General features: G+C 39.5%; 1 long non-coding RNA gene across 1 annotated transcript; it reads left to right on the top strand.

Annotated features, from left to right (window-relative positions):
- Positions 1-636: 636 nt before the first annotated feature.
- LOC145429579 (uncharacterized) lies at positions 637-4,830 on the top strand. The gene is made up of 4 exons (XR_013909822.1): positions 637-803; positions 922-2,106; positions 2,288-2,424; positions 2,511-4,830. It is a non-coding gene; the product is annotated as an uncharacterized LOC145429579 (long non-coding RNA).
- Positions 4,831-6,505: the final 1,675 nt, after the last annotated feature.

Below are 6,505 nucleotides of genomic sequence, written 5' to 3'. Positions count from 1 at the left end.
TACCAGTGTGTCTTCAATGGAGAAGATGACACACCCATCACCTGACCTCCTGCCTGATCTGGAGACCATCATCATGCTGCCACACTACAACCTCTGAGACCATCAATGATGACTCCTACTGAGGAAACTGTATTTCCTGTCAGAGATGCTCAGTGATCCTCAGAGCAGAGAGAGGTATGATTCTTTATCTTTGATAAAAAATGTCAGTGTTTTTAATTCAATTAATTAATTAAAATCCTGTTTATTGAATAAACAATTCCACACTCAAATGATTATACTTGTTGACACTTTTTGAGTTTTAATTGACATTATGGATTACAAATCTATGCTTTTTCTACTCTGTCTCTCGGTGCAGGTATTGCTGTCTTCTGAGTTCTTCAGTGTCCCAACTGAGACATTCAAACCTCATTGCAGAGCTCATGTCTTTCCTCACCATCATGTAAGTGTGAGATTGCTCTGGATTCTGGTTATGTGGCCCGCAGCACCTATAAGGTATTTCAACATTGTTCATTGTATAACTTATTTGTAGTTTTTAGGGTTTCTACAGACAAATAAAATGTTCCTTTTTCTGTATTTTTTAGAACAAGCTCGTCCAGTGTGGCTGCATTCCAGCTTCTTAGACTCTACGCAAGTGGACAGAGTATCAGTGTTTGACCACTCTTACAGACACTGACTTCTGTCAACTCACTGCTACTGATCAGGCACTTCATCCAGGAAGACAGAGGGCTGCAAGCCTGTCATCATTTCCAGTGTGGCTTTGTATTCTTGGGGTAGCATCAGATTTTTCCCACAAATATTCAAAGGTAACATTTATTTTAAGCTTAGTTATTAAATCAAAAGTCTTCTCTTGTGTTATGTCTGTGAAGGTTCTCATGGTGTCCTTTGATGTAGTCTCTCTCTTTACTTGCATACCCACTACAGAGGCAGTGGAGACTGTCAGAAAACGACTACAAGAAGACAGCTCCTTGGAAGACAGGACCAACTTCACACCCGATCAGATTTGCACACTGTTAGACCTCTGCCTTACCACTACATATTTCAAATACAACGAGGGTTTCTACAGACAAAAACATGGCTGTGCCATGGGCTCCCCCGTGTCACCTATTGTAGCCAACCTTTGCATGGAGGAAGTGGAAAGGAAGGCTCTTGGCTCTTTTAAAGGGAGAGTACCCAGCCACTGGTACAGATATGTAGACGACACCTGGGTCAAAATCAAAACTCAAGAAGTGGAATCCTTCTCTGCGCACATTAACGCCGTGGATAAAAACATCAAGTTCACCAGGGAAGACACAAAGGACGACTGTTTGCCTTTCCTGGACTGCGCTGTGCACATTGAAGAGAACGGCAAACTCAACATCGAAGTTTACCGGAAGCCCACACACACGGACCAGTACCTCCTCTTTGACTTCCATCACCCTCTGGAACACAAACTTGGAGTAATTAGGACCCCCCCACCCCCCCCGGGCAGAACATGTTCCCTCTAAGCCTGAAGGGAAAAAGAAGGAACACACACATGTAAATGAAGCGCTTAAAACATGTGGCTATCCTAATTAGGCGTTTATAAAGTCAGCAAAGATGCACAGAAAAGAACATCAGATACCAGCGAGGGAGGATAAGAAAGACAGATGCAACAACATTGTCATCCCCCATGTACTAATTAGACTTAGTAACCGACACCCCATACCAGCATTACATAGACACTTGGGGGCTGAGCTGGGTGGGTGGTGTTAAAAGCACTTGTTTTGTAGATATATTTTTTCAGACACGACACAGTCTCCTTTGTGGGAAAACCTTCAAACTTCACCATCCTCAGCTGAAACAACAACATCTTAACACCATCTTCATGAACTGCTGAGCCAAACCTGATCCATCAGTGCTGGACTGCACAGATAACTACATGCCACAAGGAGACTGCTGTGTTATGAACTGCCATACCAGTGTGTCTTCAATGGAGAAGATGACACACCCATCACCTGACCTCCTGCCTGATCTGGAGACCATCATCATGCTGCCACACTACAACCTCTGAGACCATCAATGATGACTCCTACTGAGGAAACTGTATTTCCTGTCAGAGATGCTCAGTGATCCTCAGAGCAGAGAGAGGTATGATTCTTTATCTTTGATAAAAAATGTCAGTGTTTTTAATTCAATTAATTAATTAAAATCCTGTTTATTGAATAAACAATTCCACACTCAAATGATTATACTTGTTGACACTTTTTGAGTTTTAATTGACATTATGGATTACAAATCTATGCTTTTTCTACTCTGTCTCTCGGTGCAGGTATTGCTGTCTTCTGAGTTCTTCAGTGTCCCAACTGAGACATTCAAACCTCATTGCAGAGCTCATGTCTTTCCTCACCATCATGTAAGTGTGAGATTGCTCTGGATTCTGGTTATGTGGCCCGCAGCACCTATAAGGTATTTCAACATTGTTCATTGTATAACTTATTTGTAGTTTTTAGGCCTTAACACAAATAAAATGTTCCTTTTTCTGTATTTTTTAGAACAAGCTCGTCCAGTGTGCCTGCATTCCAGCTTCACAGAAAAGAACATCAGACACCAGCGAGGGAGGATAAGAAAGACAGACACAACAACATTGTCATCCCCTATGTAGCCGGTGTATCAGAAAACTCAGGAGAGTTTTCTCCAAATACGACATCCCAGTGTACTTCAGACCCAGCAAAACACTCAGACAGAAACTGGTTCACCTGAAAGACAAAACTCCTAAACACTAACTTAACAATGTGGTGTATGCTGTACAGTGCAGCGAGGAATGCCCAGACTTCTACATCGGAGAGACCAAACAGCCACTTCACCAGCGCATGGCACAACACAGAAGAGCCACCTCCACGGGACAAGACTCAGCAGTTCATCTGCATCTAAAGGACAAAGGTCAGTCTTTGAGGATGCCAATGTTCACATTTTGGATAGATGGAGGAGTGAAAGAAGCCATTTACGTCCACTGTGAGCGACCATCTTTGAACAGAGGCGGTGGTTTACAACACCAACTGTCTGCCATCTATAATCCAGTTTTGAGTTCCCTCCCCAGACACTGTAACGTCCACTCACATCCTGGGAGTGGGCGTGGGTGATTTCCTGACCTCAGGAAATCACATGATAGGGTGGGGCCAGGTTTCACAATGAGCTCACCCAAAACCCTGGCTGATTGGGACCCACACCCACTTTCACACCTTGGCTCATGTGATTAGGTAGAGGATCATCAGGGGGTTCTTTGTCCCTGTTTGGGGAGAAACTCACACTGGGTTTAAATCTGGGACTCTCCACCATTGACCCTTAGAACTGAAGAAGCTTCTCGGATGAGAGGTGAAACGTCTTCAAGAAACTCAAAGAAGTCCAGACGCTTTTCTTTCCAAGCTCCTTAGACTTCACTTGTGTTAATTACATTTTATTTGTTGTTGTTTTCTTTTAGATTTATATGCAATGATTGGATGTGGTGGAGCTTTGTTAACCGCGTGGAAAACATCTGTTTGTGATGATATTTACAATGAGGCTTTAAGGTGATAGTTTCCATGTAATTTCAATCCTTTTACTAAGCAAAAACATGTTTGCAATTAACATATTTTTTCAGTTTTGTCTTTTGGATTTATGGTTAACATTCCTCTGTGACAGCAAATACTAAACTGGTCCAAGTAACCAGCATATCATTGGTCAAAGGCAAAAAGGACCACATGTCACACTAGCAATGAATTTGTGACTGTGTTTGTGTTAGTAGTTACATAAATACAGGCCATTTACCATTTTACCATTTAGTATAGAGTAGGTCTAACAGTGGTTTTCCACATCTGCTCTAATATATATAGATAATGGGTCAGACATATAAAGTCATTTTGAAAAGTTAAGCCAATTAATACCTCATCATAAGTCACTCTCTAACGCAGGGCAGTGATTATTATTCACTGTAATTTATTCCACAACAATGTTCTTTATTTGATTCTTTAAATATGCACATCGATTGTTTAGCTGTGTGACTCTCCACACCTGAAATATATCACAATGTGGACTTCATTTCGACAGTATTTTGTAGATTGGTACCATATTTATCATCAAATCATCTTGTGCATTTATTAACTAAATGTTGTTTGTTTTTGTTTTTTTGTTTGTTTGTTTGTTTGGGGTTTTTTGTTGCCATTTTTACATTTCACCAACTGTGTAAATTCTGCAATTTTACTTTGGTTTTGTTTCACATCAGTTTATCTGCTGGCTGGTATTCCTGTCTTCCTTCTCTCACCCCAACCGGTCGCAGCAGATGGCCGCCCCTCCCTGAGCCTGGTTCTGCTGGAGGTTTCTTCCTGTTAAAAGGGAGTTTTTCCTTCCCACTGTCGCCAAAGTGCTTGCTCATATGGGGGCATATGATTGTTGGGTTTTTCTCTGTATCTATGAAGCGCCTTAAGGCGACTTTTGTTGTGAATTGGCGCTATATAAATTTAATTGAATTGGTTTTCTTCCTTTTCTAATGTTTCTGGTCATTTTTCACAGTTAAACAAGTAACTTTGAGGTTACTTCATCATTTTTAGCTTTTATCTGTTTACAGTTTTTTCCTAATAATTACATTTCTGCAAAATTATAGCAGTTCTGATAAGTTGTAATATTTCTGCCAAGTTATTAATTTTCTACTAAATTATATCATTTCTGCTAAGTTATGTTATTCTAAATTATTACATTTCTGCTAAGTTGTAGCTTCTGGTAAATTACAACATTTCTGCTGAATTGTTATGTTTCTTCTAAGTTATTGCATTTCTGCTAAGTTATTGCATTTTTGTTAACTTGATGTTGTTCTGCAAAGTTATTAAAATTTCAACAACTTTTTAAGAACTAGCTTTGATTTCTTCAGCTTCTTCAGCTATTTTCAACTATCTTCAGCAGACAGCTTCAGCTTTACAATTTCTGCAACTTTTCAGCTTTTTCAGCTAGTTTTTGCATGCAGCTTCAGCTTTAAAGCATCCACACTGCATTTTCGCAGGAAATGCAAATTTTTCTAGTTATTATTGTGTGGATGCTTTAAGCATCCACACTATTGAGTTCCTGTTTCTCTTTATTCTTTATACTTTATTATTATTCCAGTTGCTTCCGTACACTTTTTGGCACTTAACTACTTCCACAATTTTTATGCTATTTTCACCGTTCAAATTTTAAACTATTCTGCTATTTCTGCTAATGATCGCTATGATTTTTGCTATTTTTTGCTATTATACTTTTTAAAATATTCCACTTTTTTCCTTTAATTTGTCCCATTGAAATGAATGGAAAACTTCCAAAATTCTGCTAAATTTTGCTTGTTTTTGAAACCTAACTACTTCCTCATACTTTCGCCTAGAACAACCATTCAAATTTTAAAATGTTCACAAATTATTGGGCTATTCAGGTATGATTCAGCTATTTCAAATCTTTTACCGTTTTACTTTTATGCCTCTTAAAGTTTTGAGTTGCACAATTGTGATTTTTCACAAAATACATGCGTTGTTATGGTTGCTATGCTCTTGGCTTCCAGTGTGTCACTGAAGCTTTTGCAGTCTTCTCTTCATGTCCGAACAACTTCTTGCTACTTTCTCTATTTTCACTCAACTTCCACAAATTATACATCAAAACGTAGGTATTTTTGCTGGCTTTCAGAAAATGTCACTATCATTGTTGTGGGATTTATAGAATCTTTGCAAATCTCCTCAGACTAACACAATGTCAGAAAACTCTCCATATAAAGTGAATGGAGAGCTTGTTCAAAATCATCGCTGCATTTCTGTAATGAGAGGCATATTCGAATCGTCATATCTCCTTAACGAAGCAAAGTTAAGACATGAGGCTTGTCCCCGTATATCTTCAGACACTCCTGACGCTCACAATTCAAGAATTTCTTTCTCACCTATTACCGTTCTGAAATGAGTTGGACTTGTTTGAGGGTAGGAAATTTGTCCTTCGCTCAGATTTCTTCAGATTTCAAACTGTGGAAATGAACCACTTTTTCTCTCGTCATAACTTTTTGTTGGATTTCCACAGAGACCTGAAAATTTCTCTGACTGTTCACCAAAGCCTGCTGTCTCTTACGGTGAAAGAATGATATCGATACTCCAAATAGATTTAGAGTTAGAAAGCGTTGTTTGAGGGCAAGTCAAGGCAGTTTTTGCTTCGCTCTGCTCAGTTATGGTGCATTAGAAGTCTAATATCTTTAATAATTCATATTTTAATGATAAATTGTTAACACTGGAAGATTCCCCCATCTCTTCTGAACAAAACGGTGTAAGAATGACCGCTCTAGCCCCTACGGTTAGGAAATTATGGTCATTTGTTTGAGGGGAGTCGTCACTATGAGAAATAGGCTGCAATAATCCTGTGCCTCTCTGTCCTGCGTGTGTAAAAAGATGCACCTGTTTTGGCGGGAAAATGTAAACAGCCACTCTGATTGGTGGATTTAAATTCGGCAGCTCTCTCCCTCTGTGTCTGTCTGTGTGTGTGTGTGTGTGTGTGTGTGTGTGTGTGTGTGTGT

This window comes from Astatotilapia calliptera, chromosome 6, assembly GCF_964374335.1.
Source record: "Astatotilapia calliptera chromosome 6, fAstCal68.1, whole genome shotgun sequence".
Classification (NCBI taxonomy): Eukaryota; Metazoa; Chordata; class Actinopteri; order Cichliformes; family Cichlidae; genus Astatotilapia; species Astatotilapia calliptera.
Note: the sequence above shows the minus strand (reverse complement) of the source record. Positions and strands in the feature narration are given on the sequence as shown.